The sequence below is a fragment of the Canis lupus genome, chromosome 4, assembly GCF_003254725.2.
Source record: "Canis lupus dingo isolate Sandy chromosome 4, ASM325472v2, whole genome shotgun sequence".
Classification (NCBI taxonomy): Eukaryota; Metazoa; Chordata; class Mammalia; order Carnivora; family Canidae; genus Canis; species Canis lupus.
This window is the reverse complement of record NC_064246.1, coordinates 67,655,105-67,682,434: the sequence shown is the minus strand read 5'-3', so window position 1 is coordinate 67,682,434 and position 27,330 is coordinate 67,655,105. Positions and strand designations below refer to the sequence as shown.

Below are 27,330 nucleotides of genomic sequence, written 5' to 3'. Positions count from 1 at the left end.
CCTCTTGCACTGTTGGTGGGAACGTGACCTGGTGCAGCCACTCTGGAAAACTGTGTGGAGGTTCCTCAAAGAGTTAAAAACAGACCTGCTCTATGACCCCGAAGATACAGATGCAGTGAACTGGCGGGAGACCTGCACCCCAATGTTTATGACAGCAATGTCCACAATAGTTAAACTGTGGAAGGAGCCTCGGTATTCATAGAAAGATGAATGGAGGGGAACTCTGCGTGGCTCAGTTGTTTAGTGCCTGTCTTCGGCCCAGGGCGTGATCCTGGAGTCCTGGGATCGAGTCCCACATCAGGCTCCCTGCATGGAGTCTGCTTCTCCCTTTGCCTGTGTCTCTGCCTCTCTCTCTCTCTCTCTCTCTCTCTCTCTGTCTCTCATGAATAAATAAATAAATAAAGTCTTTTTTTTTAAATAAAATCTTTTTAAAAAAAAAGAAAGATGAATGGATAAAGAAGACGTGGTCTATATACAAAATGGAATATTACTCAGCCATTAGAAACGACAAGTACCCACCATTTGCTTCAACGTGGATGGGACTGGAGGGTATTATGCTGAGAGAAGTAAGTCAATCAGAGAAGGACAAACATTATATGGTCTCATTCATTTGGGGAATATAAAAAATAGTGAAAGGGAGTAAAGGGAAAAGGGGAGAAAATGAGTGGGAAAAATCAGAGAGAGTGACGGAACATGAGAGACTCCTAACCCTGGGAAAGGAACAAGGGGCTCGTGGGCAGGGGTATGGGGTGACTGGGTGATGGGCACTGAGGGGGGCACTCGACGGGATGAGCACTGGGTGTTATACTATATGTTGGCAAATCGAAGTCCAATAAAAAATATACAAAAAAGTACAATAAATAAAATAAAGTAAAATAAAATAAAATAAAATAAAATAAAATAAAAAGTGCTAGTAAAGATTACTGCCATATTTTTTTTTAAAAAAAGCCCTACAAAGGAAGCTTATACTATTGAGGATCATTGTCATGGCTCTGAACATTTGCATATCATGAAACTTGTCTTCAAACATTTAACTTAAAACTCTTTCAGGGCTATCTTGGACATCTCGGAAAATGAGAACAACTGCTTATTTTTCTTGATATGCTCTTGATGGGCATACACTTCTCCTGCCACCACCTACCACAGCACGGATACCCTTGTCTACTCACTGTGCCCTACATTCTGGCTCCTGTCTTCTTTTCTTTAAGCTTTGTTAGCTTAGTTGTATTTGGTTTTCTCAAATAAAGTACTTTCTAAATCTGTGATGAACTCTTATTAAAGTAATAGTGACATCACATTTATCATAACACTGCACTGAATTTATATATTTTTTCCTTAAATCCACATAACAACCTTAGAAGGTAGGAATTTATATTCTCCTTTTATAGATGCATAAACAGAGGTCCAGGTAACAAGTAACATGTTCAAAGCCACCTACTTAGTAAATGGCTTAGATGGAGCCAGGTCCGTGTAGTTCTTAAGCCTACCCTTTTAACTACTATGTCCACAATTGCTGTATCTCTTTTTGCTGACTATGACACAACTCCTTACTCACACTTCACCTGCTCTCTATTTTCACTTCTCAATTCTTTTTTACTTGGCAGAGTTTCAGCGTATTAACGTTCTGAGTTTTTCTGTGTGTGTGTGTGTGTGTGTGTGTGTGTGTGTGTTAATATTGAAGACCCACCAACTATTTTTCTTTTTTACATGATAGAGATTCTTTTGTCTACATGTTTTATCTTCCTAATGTAAATTTCTGGTGGAGAGTAATGGTAAGTTGCCCAGTTAGGGCCTCTGCATTGAGCCAAGCACATGCATACCTGACCCAAAGTAGCCCGCATCATCTTCATCAGCACAGGAAACATTTAGGCAGTGTTTACCATGTACCAAACATTTGCATGGCTTATTTCAGTTAATCCTCACAATAACCTTGTAAAGTAGATTATATTGTTACTCCAAGGTTAAGAGACTTACCCGAGTTCATCCAGTTACTAAATAGTAGAGCTTGAGTCTGCCATTTGGTGTTGGTCCAACACCCGATTCCACATGTTTAACTACCCCATGTTTCCCTCAGTGGACTCTGGGCTTCTGCCTACGGCCTGTTCCTTCCATTCTTTACCATCTGTCCTCTCTGCTCCTCACTTTCTTCTCTACTCATTCCCTCCTGCCTCTTCAATCTTCCCTGTTTTCCTATTTCTTAACTTTGTTCTCTTTTGGTCCTCTGCTGCCTTCCCAGTGCTCTCTCAGCTCATTTGCCTGGCCCTCTTTTCACTCGTATAACCTTTTACCTATCTTAAAAACAAAACAAACAAAAACAGCTTAAAGCCTAATAATAATAATGGACTCTTTAACTTTCTTGGCAATGTCTATTATTATATAAGATGATAATTAGCTAGGTGAAAACAGAAGTAGAATATGAGATTGAAATAAAGAATCTCTTAATTTGTTTCTATTAGAAACATAAATTATGAGTGACTGTAATGTGTTAAGCTCCATGATTTCTAAGTATCTAAATAAGGCACTAAACACACACCTTTGTTTTATGCATTGATTGACATTTTATTGAGCAGCATATTTTTAGCAATGCAGCAACAACTATAAAATAATTTGAGTTATCCTACAGAAGCAGAGACAGACTCATCATTTGACCTTTTTTCTTTTGTTCTATTGTGTAGTGGGTTGCTTTGGAGATCATTGTACGTTGATATGAATTATCACTGGAGTTTCATTTGGATGTCTGTCTGAGCTTAGGCATTTTTCTTTTCTCTCCAAATTCTGAAGTCATGGCCATTCATCTTTTAAATAAGACTTTTAAAGTAGGACAAAGCCATAAAATAAACATTTGGGAAACAGCATTGGATATGCCCAGCTAAATAAACTGCCTTTCTATTTAGTTTTGAACTCTAAATCTCATTTAAACACCCTCCCATTTTTTTTTCTCTAAAGAAGGGGGGGGGGCTAACAATTACAGTAGATTCTAAAGAAAAATATAGCAAGAACATTTTGGTAAGGGATATTCCCACATGGAAAAGTACAAAAATTGGGCAAGTACTTCTAGCTGACCAGTAGAACTTGGAAGAAGAAACGTGGAATAAACTTCTGAGCTTGGGGAATGGTGTGGATAAGTTTTGATTATTGAAATGTTCCCAGAGATCCAGTACTTGCTTATTAAAACACTGGAATGGCTTATATGGTCCCTTGTGGCTTATCCCTTGTTTCTTCCAGAAAGATTAGGTTATGTGCTGCCTAAGACCACGTTTACTCTCAGTAATGAGATTACCACATGAGTTATATTATAAATAGTGTATGCCGATGTGTAGAAGGATCTCAGTAATATTTCAGAGTTGCACGAATTGATCATAACCCTGGCCTAGAAATCTGAATTATCTTGGCAGGGCTATGTTGTCAAATTACCTGATTGTATTTGCCTTTGTGACAGCTGGGATGGCTTTCACTGGCATATGCCACTTTGCTGTGCTCAGGCTGTGGTCAGGAGACCCATGTTCCATAGATGTAGCTGCCCTAGTAAACAGTGTTTCAGCCTTAGCCTGGCCCCGGATACCCTGCCTGGTTTTTCTGGACTGAAGTTTCCATGATCGATTTTCAGAAAGAAAAACAAACAAAAAAGCTGAGTTTTTCTTTTTTTCTTCCTTTCTTTCTTTATTTCATAATAACTACTCTCTACCCCTCTGACAAGCACTATGGTGGTATCTATTGTATGACACTTTTTCCTTGCACATATTCAAAAATCACAGTCAAAAGCATGTTTCTCGGAAACATTACTCTGGATATAAAATGTTAATATATCACAGCCTATATGACACAGGGGCTAGTATGAAGTTAGCTATTTTTCTTGGTTTTATATAATCAGAAAATCCGACTGTTGAGAAGAAGTGAATATTTTAATTTTGAAGTAAGCCTGGTACTTGAAGAGAAACACATAAATCTCCCTTGGGGAATAAAAAAATGGAAGTTCCATTTTGGACACTGCAAATGACAGTGCCAGCTGTTGTCATAATATTTCTAACATCCACCAAGGATTAATTCCAAGCCCAGCAAGTTCACTGGATGAAGAGAAATGGCCATGGAAGTAAATGCTGGTGTTTATGCTCTGACATCGTGAAATGAAGGAGGAGACCTCTTGGAATTGGATATGTAGCCAACACTGGATTATCATGCCTGTGGATCATTCACTTGGTGGATTATCTGCAGAAATTTTAATCCTGCACTTGCTTTCTTGTGCCTCTTGGCTCTCTTCCTCTATAGTGGTATACTCAGGAAATGCGATCTCCTGTGATTGTAAGCTTCCATGAATATTCATTAAGTGCTCGCAGACTACAAGCTGAGGACACTGAGAAGTGTAAGACAAGGTCTGGTTTTTAAAGCATTTACTGCATGACCGCAGCAGAGGCAATTAGCATAATCAAACAGACATGAGTTTCAGAGGCAGGTATGGCCCTGGGCTCATCACTTAGATTTTCTGAGGCTCCATTTCCTTTTCTATAAAATACAGATCCTAATACCATGTTATAGAGTTCTCTTGAGAATATGAAATGTTTGTACAATTCCTAGCTCTCTACTCATTTGCTGTTTTTCTAGAACAGATCTACCTCTTTGTCTACGTTCTACAAAGCAGAATGTGGAAAGCGCTAAATGAATATAGTCAGAGAATTCCCTACACCCTCAAGGAGACAGGAGGTGTGGATGAAGGGGTCTGCTGTCCAGGGGGTGGGCTGGAGCTGAGGCAGGACATGTGGGTGGGATGTCACTAAGCAGGCAGAGGAAGAGGGCATTCCTGACAGTGAGTGTGGGTCACAGGAGGTATGAAGACAGGAATGCATGTGGCATTTTCAGGGCAAAAGATGAAGTTTTAGATATGACTACTTGTGGGGATCTTGAACAGCAAGCAGACTAGGAGTTCATGGAAGGAGGACTACTAGCTGAAGTAAAAGAAAACTCACAGGCCCCTTGTTTCTCCTCTGCTTCTCCCTCTTTACTACTCACATTCAGTATTTCCAGCCTTTCCTTACATTCTGTTTCTGTAAACAATTTTAACAAGTCAGAGCTGCAAAAAGGGATCCTTTTGGTCTGCACATATAGGGTCCCCGTGAGGCTTTTCAAACTACTAGATGGTGACCGGATTGACCCTAATGACCAGGCAAAAAGTCCGTTAAATTTATAAGACTAGCAAATCCATATAGTGGGTAGTGGTGGGAAAAACAGTGAGCAGCTAATGTTGAGGAACCTGAGGATTAGGATGGAGAAAAGCAAAGCACAGTGGAAATAAGAAGTAAAGTGAAATATGGGGAAGGGACTACTTATGATTTAGATGAAAGCCAAATGGAAGTTGATGGATGTAGCAGTGTCTCTGATATGTTAGCTAAAAATTGGAGTCTGTTCCCACTGTGGGTTTGAGAATGGGAAGGCATGTTCAGGAAGATGCTGAAGAGTTTTTCTGCTGTAGGCAGAAGGAGTTGAGGTGACCTAGGAAGGTGGAGAAGGCTGTGGTTCTACTTGGCTTAAGTTTTTGTTTATATGTAGAGGAAAGAGTAATTTTAAACGTAGTTAATGCTAAGTCATAAACTAACACTTGGAAATGTTGGTTATAGTCCAGATTTTCTTTTTGCTGCTGATTTGGAAAAAATATTTGGAGAAATATATTTAAAATGTTTAAATATTATTTTATGGAGCACACTTTCTTTTCACAGCTTCAAGGTACTCCTTAGAGAGAGCTTTTACAAACGAGCCAGCCTGAAAGGGCATACTTTATGTGCATTTGAATTCTAGATAAGGGAACCAAAAATTGTGTTGCCTGGGTAGAGATTCTGAGAGTTAAATGGGACATTGACAAACAATGGGCAAAAATCGACTTAACACACAGATAAGCCTGCAAGTATGTAAAGGGCGGAGGCATCAAAGAATGTCAGAAGCAGTTTAGATCACCACAAATAAAATAATGGAATGTGTAACGGGAAGTCAGAATCCACGCTGTCAGGAAAAAGTCTTATTATTGTGCAGAAACTCCATTATTTGGTGCATAAGATAAAATGGAAATGGTGTTTTCAAAGGGCTAATGCCCCACTCTCCCCATGAGTGATTGGGGTGTTTCCTAGTTTTAGCGATTTTGTAGGCAGAAAACAGATTTTGGTGCCAAGTATGTCAGTGGAGGTGGGGTGACGAAGCACTCAGTGTGTTCAACGAAAGCTGTTGCTTAGAAGGAAGCCAGCCTTTCTTAAGAATGGAGAAGGAATTCAGTATATCCGGTCAGAGAAAATGTCCTTTTCATACTAGACTTTTAAATTTTTTTATCAAGTTATCACATTGTTTTAAAACACTGCCTAAGTACTTAAACACTTCCAGGCTTTGAGTAAAAAGAAAAGAAAAAGAATGGAAACCTGTTTCTGTGAAGGGCCTTTTGTATACTTACATGGGCATGCAAGATACAGTTCCAGACCTGTGTATATGACTTTCTGGGAGGACCGTGATATCCAATTCGAAATGATTTTTGTGGAGGGATCTAACAGGTAATTTAGAAGGATCGTACATTGTCTGCTTCTTATTAATGGGATCATCTACAGTGACAGCAGAAAAGAAAGTCAACTTTTAGAGTCTGTTAATCCTTATAAATTTAGAGCAAAAGAAATATTTCTAGAAGTACTGCTTTTGCAACCAATTGGTAACCAGTTACCAATTTTATACACATTTTATACATGTATTAGGCTTAAACTATTTCTTCCAGGTTTCATTTGTCAAGACAGACTACAATAATCTAGGTGACATACAGCCAGGTGGATAAATTTTCCTCATCTTGCCTACATTATGGTCATGCGGCAGACCCTCCATCATGGTTTTCTGGCTCAGGAAGGTCTAGCTATTTAGAGGTCAACTAACATGGTTTTACATAATCAACACAGGGAAGCCTTTTTAGAGACTGACACTGAGTTCTTGGAGGATAGAAAGTGACTCTTAAAGTTTCTTCTTGGGAATATTGTTTTTGTTGTTGTTGTTGTTGTTTTAAAGATTTTATTCATGAGAGAGAGAGAAAGAGGCAGAGACACAGGCAGAGGAAGAAGCAGGCTCCATGCAGGGAGCCCGACATGGGACTCGATCCCGGGTCTCCAGGATCACACCCTGGGCTGAAGGCAGGCGCTAAACCACTGAGCCACCCGGGTCTCTTCATGTTGGAACTGTATCCCGGCTGATTGGAAGTGGTGGGACAGTTATTTTAAGGGGAAAGGAAGAGGTCATCCATAAGTTTTTGCCCTCCCTGCATCCCTTATCTTCATTGCTGAGTACTAGTAACATAGTTCAAGATGTAATGGAGCCCTATGGAAACTTCTAATATTTAGAAACAGACTGTGATTATTCAAGACTTATTAGGGGGAATAAAAAAAGCCATATGTTGTCTTCTGTCTAAAACTCCTCAGGCACCATCAAGCATGGATGGATATATATGAAACTAGCAGTATCCAGGAGACTAATCCTAGAAACCCTAAGTGTTCATTCAGCACTCTGTCTTCTGGAAATTTGCTAGGAAATCAGACAGTTCTGTCTACCGTCAAGCTAACCTAGCATTGGGTGGATAAGAGAGAAAACATACTGCCTTAAATACAATTTACTAATAGCAAACTGATGCTTTGACAGGTGGGTGACATCCTCAGCCAGAATTTAAAAGTCTAATGGAGAGTCTTCTTGAACTTTTGGATTTTTATTTCTAAATCTTTTTTTAAAATTTTTATTTATTTATGATAGTCACACAGAGAGAGAGAGAGAGAGAGAGAGAGAGAGAGAGAGAGAGGCAGAGACATAGGCAGAGGGAGAAGCAGGCTCCATGCACCGGGAGCCCAACGTGGGATTCGATTCCGGGTCTCCAGGATCGCGCCCTGGGCCAAAGGCAGGCGCTAAACCGCTGCGCCACCCAGGGATCCCTGGATTTTTATTTCTGATCATTGTCTTTTATGGATGAATGAACTACAATGAAGGTGTTCACTTGTGCTAAAAAAATACATTAGTTTTTTTGTAGTGCTCAACTATCAGAGCCAAACTTATAAATAGTTGGAATTAAGTTTCTGACTTAGCATCCCCTTTGGATAAGTGATGAAAATTCCCATGTCTTGGTGTTTCTGAGTGTTTCTTGGTGTTTCTGAATCTCTGCTATCTCTCTGAGGCAGTCTGGCAACATCTACATTTTATTGTTTCATAGGTATGGAACTAAATGACGTATTTCCCAGTTCTTACTGATTTATTTATTTGAGGAGGAGGATAGATTACAATTATAAGGTGCAGGTAGTGCTTGAAGGTACTTGTTACGTTTGTAGGCAAGCAAAAAAGAAAAGAGAAAATAATGGGTAGAAGGAAAGTATGCCTGTGTCACACTCAGGACACTCTGTCTACTAAGTACTTACAGACTGTCTCATAAGTACTTCCAGGCACCTTGCCTGTACTGGGAGATGTACACACAAAAAAATAATACAGCAGTATGCCCCTTTGAGAATGACATGGTGCAGCTACAGAGTAAATATAAATTTCCTTCCCTGTCCATCCCCTCAGAGACTTATGAATTATGTATTAGCTAATTTTTCCACCAAGATTACAATCATCCCACCTGTTGCCTGCCAGCCCACTAGGTTATTAATATCAGTTACTCAATTTATTTGCGTGTTTTCCTAAGTACACTATTCATCCTGTATTAAACACACACATTCCCCTCCCCCCCCCACCTCCCATATATTATCTCTTATTTTTCTTCTGGACAGCTTTTCATCACTGCCCTATTACTATGAGATAAAAACAAAACAAAACAAAACGCACAGGCTTCAAAATTAGCCCAACCCAGATATATGGGATAGTAGGTTCATTTGGGATGGAGTAGATAGCTGAAACTTCAGATAACTGAAGCTTGTGTACATATCTCCAAATTAAAAGAAGAAATATTTGCAGTAGAGGAAGCATGAAAGCCTTAGCTCATAGTGGTCTAATGGAGGTGATGCTCAGGAATCTCCGAGATATTTAATTCTTTCTGTCTTCATTATACAGGAGATTATGTTACCTATTCCATTTCTTGCTACAGATTAGTTTGGGGGCCCATCAACAAGCTACCCTGAAGATCAAGTCAATCCTGTCCACGCTTGCCTTTAGTGTATGCATAGATCCACTCTTGACAGCAGTTCTATTCGCTAATTCACCAGTAATTCTACGAATTATGTCAAGGAGAACTGATCCTTGATGAATGTACCTCTTTTTATTAAATAAATAAGGGAAGAAAGGAAGAGCTCCCAGTATCTGGCCAGCTATGATTTAGCGCTTGGTAAAGAGTTATTACAAGTTGAGATGGTGCCAGGCTGTTCCTGTGATTCATCTCTTCTCTTGTCAAGACCAGTTGAGGCAACACAGTCAGAAACCTCCCTGCTTTGTGAAGAAGTACTTTATGTCGGAAGGGGAAGCATAAGTGCAAAAATAATTAGGCGTTCTGAGTAGAGAGAATTTATTCTTCTTGATTAGTGAACGGTTCCTGCAATTTAAGGTCAGAAGTATCGTCAATTAATTCAATGTGCCAGGCTTCTTCAGCATTTCCAATGACTTTTTCTCTCTTCGAAGGTCATTGAGCAAACTGGACCAATTATTTTCTTAAAATCTTATTGCAGAGCTAATGGCATGCTGAGACTTTAAGGCTAGATGTGATGGATGCATCTACATCAAGATGCAGATCTAGAACCATGCCTGATCTTGGGGTGTCAAGTGGAAATCCATGTGCTGTGTTGTGGGAGCCTAGTATCTGGAAGTTGAGCCAATATTATTTGGCCTGTGAAGTTTGTAAGTGTCAGGTATGCCTTGTCCAGCAGAATCTCCATTGCAGTTGTTGAAGGAGAGATTGCCTTCAGGACAGTTGGCACCCGTGTGAATATGCAGAAAACTCATTTACTCTCAGCAGTCCTTTTCATCCATGATTTCACCCCTTAGTTGAAACATTGATCCCAGTGTAGGACATATGAATCTTCATGTTCAGTGTTACTCCAATATGGTAGCTTGTTTCTTTGTCTTGCCCCAAACCCAGGGCTCTGTGGCTTTGTGGTAACATTTCAAAGCAGCTCTCACTAGACTAGAACTAGATAAATGTGCAGGGCCCTCGTGTTCTCAGGCTGGCTTTCAAGAGCAAAATCCTTTACTTGTTTGTTTTTTTCCTCTTTTAGATTATGGATCTTCCTAGGAATTTTAATCCAGCTTTTTCAATTTACAGATAAAAGAGTCAAAGACCACAGTGGTTCAGTGATCATCTAAGATTGCACAGCTAATTGGTTGCGGGGTTGAGATAGAACTTCAGTCTCTTGGAATGGCACTCTGAACAAGACTCCATGGGACCTTTGCATGTTCCATAATAATCCCCTCCACTCAGTATTTCCTTTTCATCCTCCAATCCTGAGACCTCTGGGTGTGATTTTCTTCTTCCTCATACTTCCTCCCTGGAGCTTGTCAGCAGTATGATGAAGTATTGGCCAGGGGATGGCAGAGGGTTATGTTTCATTAGTGCCATTCAAGAAACTCATTCATTAAGAAATGAAGTTTCAGGTTATCCCAGCATCTCCAAGACTTATCTTTCAGGGACAAGAACAATTTACTCCCATGCATGCGTCCCCTTTAAACTCTTCCTTTAAGCTTTAAAATGCCCGCTGAGAGAAAACCAAAAACAAAAAACAACTATGCACGTACATATAGAAAAATCAAGAATCTCCTCCTTGACCGAAGTCTCATTTTAAGCCCTAGTGGATCTTTCCTTCAAACTTTTATAAAGCTCTTGTTATATAAAATGTTCAAAATTTATAAGAATAGACAGAAAAATATAATAGACCCTTGAATACCTATTAGCCAGCTTCAGTAGTTGTCAACTCATGCCCAATCTCATTTCATCTCTGGCGCCCTCCCTCCCCAACCTCCCTTCCTACATTATGTGGAAACAAAACCCAGATGTCATTTCATTTTATGCATTAGTATTTTAGTTTAAATCTCTAAAAGATGAGGATTACCCCCTTTTCCCTCCAGCTTTATTGAGGTATAATTGATACATAAACTTGCAAGATATTTGAAGAGTGCGCTGTGATGATTTGCTATACGTGTGCATGGTGAAGGGATTCCCCTGTCTAGTTACTTAACAGCCATCACCTCACTTAGTACAAGGTAAGCATTTTTAAATCATTAAATATATAATGTTCAAATTACAGTTGTCTCAAATATCATAATTTGCTTTTCATAGCTGGTTTGAATCAGGATCCGAGTAATTTCCACATGCTATAATTGGTTATAAGTCTTAAAGTCCCTTTTAATCTGTAGGTTCAAAACCTCTCTATCTTCAGTTTATTTGTTGAACAAACAGTTGTCTGGAGAGTTTGCTACTGTCTGCATTTTGCTGATTGTTTCCCTATGGTGTCCTTTGACTGTGTTTTTCTGTCCTCTCTATATTCTTTAAATTGGTAATTGTGTCTGAAAGTTGTATCGAATTACTTTCTCGAGAGAATGAGAAAACACATCCTATCCACTGGAGGGTAAAGTGGAGCCATTGGTGTGAGGTGTCCTGTCCAGGCTGGCTTTGGGATGTGGAGGAGGGAGGTTGTGAACGCAGGATAAAGTGGTAGTTGAAAGTGTAGACTCTGGACCCAGACTGTGTGGGTTCCAATTGCAGTTTTGTCCCTTCATAGCTGAGTTTCCCCAGGGAAAATTAAAACTTGATCTCTTTTTGCTGCAGTTTTCTCTTCTGTTCAATGAGAACAAAAATAAGGCCTACCTCATAGGGTTATGAGGACCAAGAGGATCAACATATGTGTGTGTAGTGTGCTTAGAACACTGGCAGGATGTTAGTGCTTTACAAGTGCTGGCTATGATTTAGGAAAGAAGGCAGAGGGGGGTTCAGGGCATGGAGAGTAGTAGAAAGAAAAGGACATGGTCCTAGAACAGCCACGAGACCAGCCTCCCTGAGAGCTGTGCCAGACCTAATGACCCTTCTCCAACTAATTTTTTTCATTGCACTCTTTTTCTCATCTCCATGTCCCATCCCACACACACGTTATTGTCGTTATATGAACACCTCACACGGGAAGAGAGAGCAAAGCAGTGACCCCAGCGCTGATCGGTATGGGGGCCAGGAGTAAGGGGGCCTCAGATGTTTGGAGGGCACCTGTGTGGGCCTTATGTTCTGCTGCTGCTGCCTCTCCCCCTTACCTCCCCTCTGCTTCTTGTCCTCCTTCTGTGCTTAAAGAGTAAAAGACTATCTTAAAAAAAAAAAAAAAGAGTCAAAGACTAAAATCCCTAATGGTGTGCCCTGCTCATTCCTTCCTTCCTGTGTCCCCCCGCCCTTACTGTAGTCCACAGATTGTTTTATTCACTTGAATAGTTATCTTCGCCTTTTTTTTTAAGATTTTATTTATTTATTTATTTATTTATTTATTTATTTATTTATTTATTTATGAATGATAGACACAGAGAGAGAGAGGCAGAGACTCAGGAGGAGGGAGAAGCAGGCCCCATGTGGGACTGGATCCCGGGTCGCCAGGATCACGCCCTAGGCCGAAGGCGGTGCTAAACCACTAACCCACCCCAGCTGCCCCTATCTTCGCCTTTTTATGCAATCAGATTGCACTCTCCGCCTTTCCTTATCACAATTTGCAATAATCTGGGAACATTTCAGTCTGGTTTTGCGGGATAGGCACTGGTTTCAATGTTGTAGGAATCCCTGCCTCTCCCATTTCATTCCTTTCTCTCCGTTGGTTTTTACTTAAAAGCTCTTTGGTTTGTTTCATGGTGATGATCATTGGTGACGGTCTTACCTATTACTGAATGTTTCTTGTGTAGTTTTACATGGTTTCAATGTCCTTTAAAGCAGAGACTGCCAAGCTGAAGGCCACCTGTTTTTATAAATGGGACTTGATTGGAACATAGCCACATCCATTCCTTCATGTCTTAACAGTGACTATTGTCTCACTGAACAGCAGAGATGAGCAGTCGCAACAGAGGCCCCATGGACCTCAAAGCCTACACTATTTACTCTCTAGCCCCTTACAAAACAGTTTTCCTAAGGCTGGTTTAAGGAGAAAGAAGTTATCAGATTTATATGGTGCCAAAGAACTGATGGCTAGAAAAGAGAAATTGTGGAATTCTATACTTTTCTCAAAAAAGCAGAAAATACCAGAAAAGTCACATGTTCATAGGTGACTTACCTGCACTTCGGTATGAAAATAATGTGCATGCTTGTAATTGGGGGAAGGAATGACTGGCCTTCTCTTTGTATGAAGGTCTCCAGACCTGAGGTCATACAGTGGATTTCTTTCTCTTTTTACTTTTTTTCATTTTGCTATAATTTCCTCGAGGGGTGAATGTCTTGGGCTCTAAGGGAATTTGGGATACTTCATGATGGTTCTATACCAGGCCAGGCCATCCATTCTCTCTGCTCCAGCCTGGAAAGGCCCAGTCTGCCACTTACCTTGGGATCCTACTGCTCACCTTGAGCATTCTCACTTGCCCTGGGCCTTGTTTACTCAATAGTATCTATGCCAAAAGACACAATAACGGGAAAAAAAAAAAAAAAAAAAACCAAAAAACACTTTATACAGAGGCCTACTTTGAAAGCATTAGCTGGTAGTAAGTCAGTCTGGCTAACTTTTCCTTGATCTGGAGATCTAATCTCAGAAGGGAAAAAGGAGTGATTTGTTGATTGGGTTGGCTTTTAGATCAGTCATTGTGAGGCAGTTTGACACATATTATCTCATTTAAACACCCATAAGAAACCCTGTTAGGGAGGTAATATACCTTAATAAACTGACACTCAGGAAAACTAAGCAAACTGCGAAGTGCCATGCACTACAATTATGTCTATCAGCAAATGCCATGGGCTGCTTCTAGCTTCCTGTTCTTTAACCCTTACTGTGTGGCCCTCTTCCTTGTGCTCACGAAACGGCAGCTGGAGATCCATGCACCGTGTTTCCACGCAAGAAACAGGTGAAGAATGAGGGACCAAAGGTAATGAATAGACAAGCTAGCCACATCTGTTCTTTCTAGATGCCCTCCTTGGTGATTTCAACTTCCATCTCAGTAGTTAGCATTGCAGGGCCATCCTTTTCTGCCAGAGAACCTGAAAATGGGCAGTGTATTTTGTTTTGCTTTGCTTTAAGCTGGGCACATTGCCGCTCACATTAAAAAAAGGTTCTGCAGGAACAGCAGTGGGGGAGAAATGTTATTAAATAGGCAGTTCACAATCTTTTTTTTCGAGGGGTCATTCTGATACATGGAACAATGAAAAACATTCCTGGTCTAAACTCTCCTGGATCTTGCTCTTTCTCATTTCAAATGAATTGGATAGAATAAAGGTTATTACCCGTCTCTAATCCCCTGGTACAAGACCGAGAGCCAACAGATAGAATTAATTCTTTCTGGCTTCCATGCTAAAACAGGGCACATGCCAGTGAGGAATGGCAAAACTGCTTGATGTTCTCAGCCAAATGTGGGGAGGTGTGATGATGTTCCAAGTCTTCTAGTTGCGTATTAGCGACAGGTGTCTGTGTAGACCAGCCAGCAGTTCCTTGGGTGGGGGCACAGGGAGGCCACTTGGAGCTGCCAGTCGGCGTCAGCTCGCAGAGACAAATGTAGCATACACTGGACACTAGCTGGATGGGAAACTATCTGGCCTTCCAGGTGGCTCCTGCTCAGTCAGCAGTTACCTTTCATCTTTCTGTTGCCACCCCCTGTGGCTTTTTGTTCATCACTGGCCCACATGCCCCAGGCCTGGCTGAGACCTGCGGTGGTGTAAGGAGATGCATGCCTCCAAAATGTAAACACTTGTGTGGGGTAGTTTTCATGTTCACATCAATAAAGAAGTACCCTAAGAGGAGAAGTTATCAAATGTATGAGTCTTTGCCCCAGACCTGGCTATCCACATCACAGTCCTTTCTGTATTTTTTGGGGGTGGGTGGGGGGTATTTTGTTTGGTTTTGGTTTTGGTTTTCTGTCAGGCATAGAGCATAGGACACACTCAAGAGAACAGTGTGTCCTAAAAAAACAAGAATTGCAGCCTGCAGAGAAAAACAGAATCCACCCTGCCTGGCCACCTGAGGGAATCCATCAGCTCCAGAGAGCTGGACTTTGAGGTTGCCCTGCAGAGGGGGCTGAAACAGTTGGAGCACTGTGACTGGACCATTGTCCAGAAGGAGAAGGGAGGGGATTTTAAAACAAAATGCCAGAAGTGTAATGCAGTACAGAGGTTACAAACTCGGAAAGCCTATAGTCTTGGCAGGTAACGCAAAGGTGTCATATGAGCCAGTTGTACCCAGGCAAGCATGTGTCCCTTCTAGAGAAATGATTGCTCCAGAGGAATGCTAACTCCAGCTCCCTCCTTCCTTTCCTTTTTCCTTCCTCTCCTTCCTTTCCCTGAGAAGCCCTAGAATGTGGAGCTTTGTGTGACTAATCCATCCAGTTTGTTAGTGTTGACGACCAGGTTGCCACTAGCTCATCTGGCTCCTTCATCCAAATTAGGAAATGGCACCTTTTCCTTCACTCCCAGACCCATGGCTGTGCAAGTCAAGTGCAGGCTGAATAGCAACCCTTATTTGCACCTTGGCTGAGCCTTTGTGACAGGCATGAGCTGCCCAACTTTAAGATTTTATTATTTTTTTAATTAAGCTCTACCCTCAACATGTGGCTCGAACTCACAACCCCGAGACCAGAAGTCTCATGCTCTACTAACTGAGCCAGCCAGGCGCCCCACCAGCTACCCAACTTTAGACATGGCCCTAAAAGTTGTGTTTTGTTTGGCTCACATAATGCTTATATTGTGGTCCACATTTAGCCCGAAGACTATCATTTTGCAGCCCCTGGAGTTGTGGTTAAAACTAAGCTCTGGAGTCAGAATGTCCGGTTTCAAACCTCGGTTCCATCATTGAGGCCAATTATTCAGGATTTCTCTGCCTCAGCCTCCTGGGTCTGTAAAATGGGTAAATACTTGGACCTACCTCAGGGTTATTATAAGGATGAAATTAAATAATGTAGGATATGCACTTAGCCATTCAGAATATAGCTAATAGTCAACATTGATGAGTGCTACTTAATATCAAAATCATGTTAAAAAACAGACTTTTTCTATTCATTGGCCTATCTCTGCAAGTCAAGTTTTGTTGAAGTCATAGCATCTGGAATGGATGAGAGAGTGCATTTCAGAGCTTCAGGATTTCTTCCTATTTCGACAGAAAATGCTTACGCTCTGTCTCTGGTGACTGTGTGAAGGCAGGGAGCTTAAAATAGCATTCCTCACCAGATGGCCTAGTAGGGCCACGAGAACCTTAGTGCAGTAAACACTCTGCTTGAACCACTGTCTGTCTCCCTGCATAAAGCAGTTATGGGGAATGACAACGGACATCCATAATGTGATGTCTTTAAACCATCAAGAAAATCTAATATCTAATATCATCAATTAAATCTAATATCATCTGTTGCAAAAGGCACAGGTGTGTGGGATACGCTGTAGAATAATTTACATGGAAAAGTATTTAAACGTATTGGAGTGTAAAAGGCACTTGCTTAGTTACTTGAGTTCATTTTCTAACCTGGCTCCTTCTCTTAGGATCGGGCCAGAGAGTCGATACTCTAGCATTAAAAACTGTCACAGCTGTTTGCATCTGACATACATCAGACACTGCACAGAAGCTCGATGCCCACCAATTGCCAAGACTGTACTGAGAAGGGAGTGTTAACTCGTCCTGATGCCAGTGAAAATGCAGTCGGCTGCAAAGATTTGGGTTGAAAGGCGGCAAAGTGTTGCTCTGAGAGGTCCAATCACATCAAAGTGTTCAATAGTGTTTGTTAAAGAAGAGGAGCCTATCAACTTACTTTATCATATGACCAGGAAAAGGCATCCACAAGACAATTAGTTCTACCTGCATCTAAATTAACTTTTCTCTCACTTCATTAATATGTAAGCTTCCCCTAAACACTCATTAAGCCCTAAGGGAATATGAAGACTTGAGAAGAAAAGAATTGCCGGAGGAATTCTATTCTTACTTTCTTCACAGAGGCGTGGCTAACCAGCATTCTAAAGCTGCTCTCTCTAGACCTGGATCTCAGTCTTGCCACTGTTGACATTTTGGGGAGATAATTGCTTATCGCCAGCCTGTCTTGCACACTCTAGGATGTTCAGCAGCATCCCTTATCTCTACCTCCTAGCTGCCAGTGACACGCCTCCCACCTTGCCCTCCCTCAGGGCCCCCTGCAGCTTGTGTCAACTAAAAGAGTCCTTGATAATGCCACATGCCACTTTAGGGAAGAGAGCTTCCTGGCTGAGAACCACTGCTCTAGGCTAAGTGTTGAGATTTGTAAACACAATAGGTTTTGGTGTGCGGATGTGTGTGTGTGTATGTGTATGTGTATGTGACAAAAAGGCCCTAAAGATAGAAAAGTTTTGAAAATAAGCTGATTTGCAAGCTACGTAACAAAATGCTCAGAGACAAATCCTGTAAGGACCCTGTTTGGCAAGTAGGTGATTTTCCTAAGTCTCATAGCAGTTTTTCCATGCGTTGTGTTAATGGCTATCCATCCAACCAGTCTAGAAGGGTGGATTGTCAACCAGATCATCCATACCCTCCCCTTAAAGAATTTATCCAGACTTCTGAACAGGAATGTTGCTTGTCCATTTGTGTTTCATACAAAAACTCAGTGGGAATAAGAGGTTCATAAACCAGAGAGGGACCTCCGAGTTCAGGTCCACTTACGGTTTATACGACAAGGGGCTGAGGTCCAGAGAATAGTTTACAACATAATTTATTATCACAAACCTCAGTGATTCAGACACTAGCCTGAAAGTTGCAATAATATAGGTATAGAACTGTATAGGCACAGAATTGTTATTGAGCAAAATGTTAAAAATATACTCTTAAGTCCATTTTCAAGGTTTTAGGAATTAAGAGAAACCAGGGACGAAATTAAAAATGTCTCAAATTCAAAATCTTAAAGATACCATCAATGTACCTTTGGTTTCAGCATCCCAAAATTTATATTTGTTTTCTCTTTATAACACATGATTGCATAGTATCAACCAGTTGGGAATGGTAGATTGCCATTAATTTGCCTATCATACTTATAAATTATGTCCACTAAATAATTTGGAGCTTGAATTGTGATTTAAAATTGATTTGTCCTAAAGTCAGACCAAATATTCTCACTGTCTCTCTTCCCACCTCCATGCAGCATTATCATCTTCACCAAGATTATAATTCTAAAATAAGGTGATGTGAATGAATTTATCACATTGGTCTAGGATATCCCTCCCTGTAACCAAATTCCTTTCACAAATTGGAGGAATATACAGTATTACATAGAGACTATATAGTATTCATGTTTTTTCCATGTGGTCAGCTCCTGATCTAATGGAGAAAGAGTAAGCAGAAAAATTATCAGGTTCAGATGGTGTTAACTGGAATGTGAGAACATCACGAAAGGAAAGGTACAACATGTTCTGGTATGTACAAGTTTTGATTACTAGGTGTACTCTTGCTGACTGTTGGGGTGCCCCAGGCTCTGTCTAACTTTAGTTTGCGATTACCAGGGTCTCAGAAATGGAAATCTCCAAGACCAGATGTGGATCCAGTTTTTCTCCTACCATGTTCCGAATTTCTCCTTGTACCCAAACAATAAAAGGAAAATTTCCTCCTATAATGTGAAATAAAGGTTGTCAAAAGACTTGACATGCCTTTGACCTTTTTTGGACCACAAGGATAATCGCATTCAAAAATAGGTACACTGTCAAAATAGGAAATATATTAGTAGAATCAGCACATGATTCATTTAAAATAATACTTCTTTGGGGGCGAGGTGGAGATGCAATCTCTTCCAGATTTTAAGGAGAGAGATGGTTGAAAGAGATGTGATATCTTTACCTAAAAGATGGTAGACTACACTGTCACCTTTTGACAATGATGTGAAATGAAGAATTCCTTTGAAGATTGTTAATGCATGTAACAAATACTGAGAGCCTGTCATGAGCTAGTCAGTGTTAGAGGTGGTTGAGATTACACAATGAACAAAACAAGATCATTTTTTACATTTAATGAAGGGAGACAATCAATAAACAAATATATGATATGTCACATAGAGATAAGTACTATGGGGAAAAGCAAAATAGGGTAAGAGGGTAGGTGGAGCAGGTTGACCAAGAAGTTGGTATTTTATTTGAGATCATCAGGGAATTTTTTCTAATAATTTGCTCAGAGAACTAAAGGACATAAAACAGAGAGCCTTATGGACATCTGGGGGAAGATATCAGAAACTGTTTTAAATGTTCCAACAGAAAATTTATTTGGATTCAGAATAGCAGGCTTCTCTGTGCGTAGAATGAAAGGGGGAAAGATAAAAAGGGGAGCTTTGGGAAAGTAGTAGGGATACACTGAATATATCCACTGAATTTATACATAGCACTGATTAGACAAACCATAAAATTGAATTATGTATTTGTCAGTCTTTTATAGGGTTTTTTAATATGAGACCCATAGTTCTGTTAAGCATCATGGTCTTCTGTATAAACCAAGTTATACATGGGATTATCCTCCAAAGCTTAGACTAACTAAAAAAGCAATAGTTCATATACATTGCCCAGAGTAGATTATGTTATGAATCTGGACTGGGAAGTAATAAAACCAGATTGTGCCTCTCTGTGGTCCCTCCTCCATTTCACCAGATTTTGTGCCTGATTTTTACAACGAAAAAATTGCTGGGCCGGGCAATTTCAAGGAGGAAAAGCAGAAAAGTATAGATAAAGATCCTGTGTTAGCTGGCTTCACGTTGCCTTCATATCCCTCAAAGGACCCACCTTATCCTGGTCTTCTGTATGAACAAAATGTTCTCCTAGAGGGTATGACTTCTTCTCTAGGCCAGGACAAGGATGCCAAGGACTTCGATCATATCACCTTTCCAAGAGTCTTTTGGAACATTTTTGCCTTATGTTCTATATCTTTTCATTATCTCAAGAGGTGCTTTTTTTCTCCTTACACATGAAAAGAGGCATCAGTGAACCCTGCCCCTTTCAGCTAAGAATTGCTCCAGGTTTTTTGAATGCCTGACATGACATGGTGTCACATGTGCCAGTTGGAAGTGGTTTCCCTGTTCACAAGGACAGTCAGATCTCACCTACACACCTCCCAGTCTTGCCTTGCCTTCAGGGTTGTTGAGCATGCGTGTTGGGAGTTGTTGACTATTAAAGCAGGACTGGCATTGGACCAGCAGGAGAATATGCTGGAATTCTACTTCTTGGAGCTGAAGAGAATTTCTGTTCAAGCCCAATCCTTAGACTGATGACTCAAGACTGATTAAAGCAGCAAGGAAGTACTTCCTGAGAAGGGATGGCATCCAGACACAAGTCATTACTTGAGCAATTTTGTCCACAGTTTGTGAGTTTCAAGTGCTTCAGTGTTTATGGTTTTTTGTTTTTACAAGTCATAATTTTTTTTTGTTTTACAAGTCATAATTTTTTTTAAAAAAGTTCTTTCATGCACTTAGAAAACATTTCTTGAGCATCTGCCCTGGGTCCAGTCCTGTGCCATACTTGCTCAAGAGAATTAGGTAGCACTGTCCCTGCACTTGTGGAGTTAACTGTTTTATTAAAAAGATAAGACTTCCAGCAGGAAAAAAAAAAAAAAAAATCCAAGAAGGAGCAAGTGAGAAGCCAAGCAGGAGGCATTAGCTCAGTGGAAAGAGTCCAGGCTTTGGAATCAGGTAGATTTGGGTTTGGATCAGTACTGTGACCAAGAGCATGCTTTGTGAGATTCACTTATCCTGTGTGGGCCTCAGCTTTTTCTCCTGGAAAATAGGATGATAATGCCCATTACAGTGTCACATCGCATTGCTGTAGTGACTCCATAATTTATATGTAAAACAATTAGTGCAGAGCCTTGCACACAGGAAACACTTATTGTTTAATCAGACAAATAGGAGATCTGGATTCTAGTTTTGATTCTGCAATTGTTAGAGACCTTTAGGTAAGTCACTTTATCATACCATATGTGTAGGTCATCTGTGAAGTGAAGGGAACAATCTCTGGACAATGTGTTTTACCTCCAAAATCCCATGTTATTTTGTCTTTTGTTTTTTTTTATCTTTTTGTTGTTGTTGTTGTTTTTTAAGATGTATTTATTTTTAGAGTGCGCACCACCAACATGTGAGCAGGGGAGGGGCTGAGGGAGAGGGAGAGAATCAGACTCTCCACTGAAGCATGGAGCCTGATGATGACCCATCTCATGACCCTGAAATCATGACCAGAACCAAATTCAAGAGTTGTGGATGCTTAACCAACTGAGCCACCCAATTACCCCAATTCCACATTATTTTGAACTGAAATATATTGAGTAAAAAGCTCCATGGATGCTTCTCCTTTGTAATACTAATGCTAGCAATAAATCTTCAATATTTACTGAGGACTTGCTCTGGAACCAGGAGCCATATAGGTTCTTTACTTTCTTTGTTATTTATTCCGTGTGACACTCTTAGCAAAATGGATAATCTTGTCCTCTTTCTTATCTTCTAAGCTGTATTTTATCCAGTTTAGTATTTCTCAAATCAGGATACATTATACAATAAGTATATTTAATGTGGTAGTTTTTTCCCCAAAAGCCATTTCTAAGTGAGATAGGACATCTCATAATTGATGGTATCTGTGAAGCAAGGGAAATGAATATTTTTTTCCAGTACTTTGGATGACAAAGCTGGGTCTTAGAGAGGTAAATGTACATGCCCAAGATAAGTAACAAAGGCAAAGCCAAAAATTGAATTGAAATTTGTCTGGTTTCGCTCATTTTGCCATACTTCTTAGTAGCAAAGGGTTTTAAAAGTGGCCAAAAGTATAAACTTTGTTCACTTCCTTTTCCGTAGCAAAACATTTTTGATTCATCACTAGATTGAACTGTAGGTTGTCTATTTATTAATTCTAAATGAAAAGACATATTTTAGTCTTCTATAAAGCCAGACTTTCTAGACTATGTATCCTGCAAAATGAAATGTTGACATCTATTTCATGTGAACATTACCAGTGACATTGGTCAGTCTGAAAGGTTATTTTCCTCAAGATAAGAAACTATTGGACTCCTAGATCTCCTTTAGGAATTTCACTCTGACCTGAGTTCAGCTGGGTAATAGCAGCAATTTTTTCCCTAGACTTTCGGGATTCTAGGTTCTTACAAGGAAGTAGGGATGTAATCATTCACAGTTGATTATTAAGCAGAATCGTTGAAAAATAACAGCAGTATTCTTTGACCTCAGTCTTTATAGCTAAACTGCTAATCTTGTATAGATATAAGACTGAATTACTAACCTATTGACATTAGTACAAATTAGCTGGCTAATGGGCCAGTTATTACTATTGAAGACTTTTTTGAAGTATATTAAAATTCTTATTCCCTGTGTTTCTTTCTTTGAAACAGAAGCTTGGGGGCTTTTATTAGAACTTCTCAATCTAATAACCAGCTGTCTGTAGTATCAAATCAGCTCTGCTGTCAAAATGATTGTAGTTTCAAAGTTAATAGAAAAAAAGTTTTAACAAAGGTGACCATGGTGGTCACCTTTGCAAGTATCTTTTGATTCAGGAAGTGAAACTTTTATTGAAAAGAGGTATTTGTGGAGCTGGTTCCCTGTTAAGTCATTCTGAAGCTCTTAAAAGGTTCTGTCTCTACTTTCAACAGGACATAGGTGTTAGTTAGCGTATTTGCCTAGACTGACCAAATGAATAAACAACTTACGTGTGTTTAGGATTTGCTTTTCCTTCCTCTGTCTAGCAGCTTCAGCACTGAAGTGCAGTTGTAAAATTACACATGGTGGAATTTGAAATGGTCCTGGCAAGAAATCAAGAGGCTTTAATAAAGGGGAGAGACATACAAGTGAGGGTGGGAGTGAAGTCACTAATGAAGTGTGTTGAGGCCCTTGGACCCCAGCCATGAGGTGGGAGCTGTTACCGCTCCTGTACCTGGAGCAGCAATGGGAGGAAATGGTGTTACTCTTGTTCTGGAAGAGCACGCATCACAGAGGATGGGCAAGTAACAGAAGCTAGAGTCCTATAGGGACTTAGGTTCTGTCAGAATGCAGGAATTGTAGGGAAGTCATCTGCTGCAGCCCTGCCAGTCTTCCTACTGCTACTGTCAGTACCTCTCTTTCAAATCTCCGTTGTTCAAACCCAATAGGAAATCAGCCAGCAGATGAGCCCAGAGATTGAGGCCATAGCAGCCAAGCTTCTTGAGGTGTAGGAGGAGGAGAAAGATCTAGAATGGATCTGCTAGGGGGGCAGGGCCAAATAGAATAATGAGCCCAGATGGGAAATGCTATTTTAGAGTCTATAAGCTGCCAAAAACGAATGGTATATTCAAGGAACCCAGGGCCCTGACCTCATTGGATCTTTGATTAGCATCTGCTTTCTGATACTTTTTGCAAAGACACTTGTAAATGCCTGCCAGTGTCCAGAATCACTGGTCAGTTCAGCCTGTCCCAGCCTTATCACTCAAGACTGTGTGCAGCTGGGGGGTGGTGGTACTGAGAGGGCTGGTTCTATAGCTTACTGATGGGTGAAGGTCCAAAAAGAAAAAAAATAAAAGGAAAGTCATTGAAAAATCTCTCCAAGAGATATACTAATTAAGGATGGAATAAGTAGGGAAGCCTGGAGGAGGCATGTGCATGAAAATGACTTGCATATGATTTCACAGCTATATAGTAATGTTCTGTCCCACATTCCTGCCACCCCTCCCCCTGCTATCTTCTAGAGCCCTCATTTGAGGGCTTTCACTCCCACCCTCCTTATTCTAAGTAATGAACCTCAAGAGATGTCTACTCTTGGTATGAACGATGATATTACACAACATAGTAAGATATTGCACCTTACCCATCTCCCAACAGAAAGTTTGTGTATGAGGTTACTGTTGTTTCACCAGCTTGAAAGGGAACAAGAACTTTTCCAAAGGAGGGGGGAAGGATATCACTGTGTGATGAAATGTGTATCAATGGATGGTCATTTACTATATGACAACTGCTTAAAGCCTACATTGACTAACTCTCCACTTGTAACTGACAAGAAATACACATCCTTACCCCACACCGTATTTCATGGTTCATGTCGTAATCTGTTTGGGCTGCTGTACCAAAATACCAGAGACTGGGTGGCTTTAAAAAAAAATTATTTCTATAGTCCTGGAGGCTGGAAGTCTGAGATCAGGGTGCCAGCATGGTCAGGTGAGGACCCCCTTCCGGGTCACAGACTCACATGGTGGAAGGGAACCTGGTTAATCTCTTTATAAGAGCACTAATGTCATTCATGAGGGCTCTACTCTCATAACCTAAGGCCCTGCTTACTAATACTATAACCTTTGGGTGTCGATTTCAACATGCAAGTTTGGGAGAGGACACAGCATTCAAATCATAGAAGTTCATTATTACAATATTTTGCACTTCTCTTGCTTCATCATACTTCTATCTGGCAAAATTCCACCCAAGATTATACTCACCTGTCCACCTCAGCTGGGCCTGCACCTGAGAGACCCAGCAGAAAATGCATATCACGCTGACTGATTTCGATGTAAAGGCACAGCCACTAACCTCATGGAGCCCTTAGGAATGTCTGGCAGTGCCCCTTATTTCTCTAGTCCAAGTTACTTTTCTACTCTTCTAGACCACTATTTCACACTTTCTCATTTATCCTCAAGCCTCTAACACTTAACTTCCCACATCCTACCTCTGCAGATAACCGATCTTCCTATTTTACTGTGAAACAAACCCAAAGGTAATCAGGAGAGCATTTACAAGCTTCCACCACCACATCTATGCATCTCTCAGAATCAGTGCCCATATGCCAAGCCTCCCTCCTTTTAACAGAGAGCTAAGACAGATCTCTCTGCTGGACACTTGCTTTCCCTCTTATCTTCCATGCAGGGATGTTACCCCAGCAATTCTCCCCTTCTCGCTATTGTATTGTCTGTTTTCTCTCTTCACTGGATCATTCTGGTCACCATAAAACATGCTGTAATGTCCCCATACTATTAAAAAATAAACATACAGTTGGTGGTCTTGTGTCTTTAGCCACTGCTCTATTTTTAAATCCCTCCTTTCAGCAAAACTCTCTGGGAGGGTTGACTATGCTCCATTGGTTATGGTGGGGTGGCACATGGACACCAAAACCATGCTCAGCCACGGCGACATTTGCTCACCATATGCTGGGTGCCTAGTTCAGTAGCAAATCCTTAGTCTTCATCTTCCTTGACCTGTTTGATCTCCACCCCACCTTCTTTACTTGGGGTCCAGAACACACCACACTGTCCTGATATTCCTCACACCTCACAGGTCTTCCTTATAAGCTTTCTTTGCTGTTTTTGCTCATTATCCCAGCATCCATTCCAGTGACCCAGGATCCAGGCCTTAGACCTTTTTCTTTTTTTGGCATGAGGTAAGGGGGTTGGTGAAGGTACTCTTCTGCCACCATAAGCACTTCCTACTCCTGTTCCAGGCATCCAAGCTTTTGTACTACAAATCAAAGTTAAGTCCATAAGGTTTGTAGATATTGGCACATTCTCAGCCTGCTAGTGGGTTGCTGAGTCCATTTTTGATAGGAATGTGAATACGTTTACTCTTGTGGCTTTAAATAATATCTATGCCCTGAAAAGTTCATATTCATCTCCCCTGAGCTCTGGACAGGTTGAAATCTCCACTTGAATGCTGTATAGAGGACAATGAAAATTGACTTTACCCCAAACCAAACTAACCACTCTTAACTGGATCATCCTCCAGTCATCCCTCCCATTCTGGTGGTGACATCACCACCCTTCATTCAGTTCCTTAGGCTGAAATGTATTGGAGCCATCCTGACTCCATTCTTCTGTTCATTTTCCAAAGCTGATTCATCAGCAAATCCTAACCATTTCACACAATTTTCACTAGTTCCTTCCTGGTCCAAGCCACCATCATCTCTCACCTGGGGGGTTGCAAAGACTGCTGTGAGGTCCACTTGCTTCTGCAGTTGTTTATTCCTCTCCCCTTGGATCCTTGTCCCCCTCCCTGCCCCCTCCCTCCCCCCACCAGTTTGTTTTCAGCACATTACATCATCTCATGCCTCTGCTCAAAGCTCTCCAGTGCCTCCCCATTTCATAGTGGCCTGTAAGGCCCTTTGTGGTCGATGTTTCTGCTATAGCACTCTATGTGTCCTGTAAAACTCTGTGTTCTGCAAAATGCACTCTAAAAATAACAGGGCTTATGGGAAAGTTTGGATTGGAGCAGACCTCTCCTATCTTACATAACTTAAAACCTCCAGCACTAGGCAGGACAGCAAGGGATAGCTTGGGAGAGCCGTGCGGGTAAGAGGGGGCACACTTCTGGGGAGGTAGCTCGGGCGGGGGTGCTCACTTTTAATTCTCTTAAATGGCGCTGAACTCACTCCAGCCCGTGCAGGAACCACACTGAGGGCTTCCTCCCTTCCTGCTAAGATTAGATTTCTACTCCCATTCTGGCTCCTTTGGCTAAGAAAAATCTTCTTTCCATCTTATACCAACATTACCCTACTGTTTACCAATAGTCTATGAGCAGACTGCTGGTACAGAAACACATGTTGTAACAGAACAGCCTGTCCTCACTGTCATGTTGGCTCTTTCTCGGATGTGTCAGACAAGTGCCTACCTTGAGGCTTTTGCACTTGTTCTGCTCTCCACCTGGAGTGCTCTCCCTCTGGGAAGCTGCCTGGATTTCTTCATCTCTTTCAGATCTCTGTTCTGATTTTTCCTTCAGAGCATCAGCTTTCCTGACAGCTCATTTGAAAGTACAACACTCTCACCACCCACCTCCCCCGTGCAGACATTCTTCCCTGCGTGTCATGGTTTATTTTTCTCCATAGGACTTACAATCTGATGCATATTACTCATTTATTGCCTGACCCACATCCATAAGTATAGAAGCTCTGAGAAGGCAAGGGTTGTGTGGTTTTTGTTTTAGTTGTTTGCTTTTTCTCTGTGTATCTTCAGTGCCTAGAGCATGGCCCAGCATGTGCAAGGCATTTCGTAAATCTTTGTGGAATGAGTGAAACTCACATTCTTTTAGAATTTGTCTGAATTTCCTTCTTACCTAGAGAATGGTCCATCTGCCTTTATTTCTTTTCTGAATTTGTGTTTGTGAAGATATTCAATGAATATGTGTATATACTTTTATATTCATTTATATATGTGTACGTGTGGATGTATATATCTATGTGCACACCTACATATATATGTATACATACATATGTATAAATAAACTATCAATATTTCATTTCTACATGTTTTTCTACAGCAAAACTTATTCTGTATCCAAATCCTT

At 40.8% G+C, this 27,330-nt stretch overlaps 1 protein-coding gene and 1 long non-coding RNA gene across 6 annotated transcripts in view; one reads left to right on the top strand and one right to left on the bottom strand.

Moving 5' to 3' along the window:
• Positions 1-27,330, top strand: part of GHR (growth hormone receptor) — a 271,389-nt gene that overhangs the window by 51,596 nt on the left and 192,463 nt on the right. The gene's annotated exons all lie outside the window — the stretch shown is intronic.
• On the bottom strand, positions 7,772-25,508 carry LOC125755001 (uncharacterized). Its single transcript, XR_007410365.1, has 2 exons — positions 22,752-25,508; positions 7,772-20,820 (listed from the first exon to the last, which is right to left on the bottom strand). It is a non-coding gene; the product is annotated as an uncharacterized LOC125755001 (long non-coding RNA).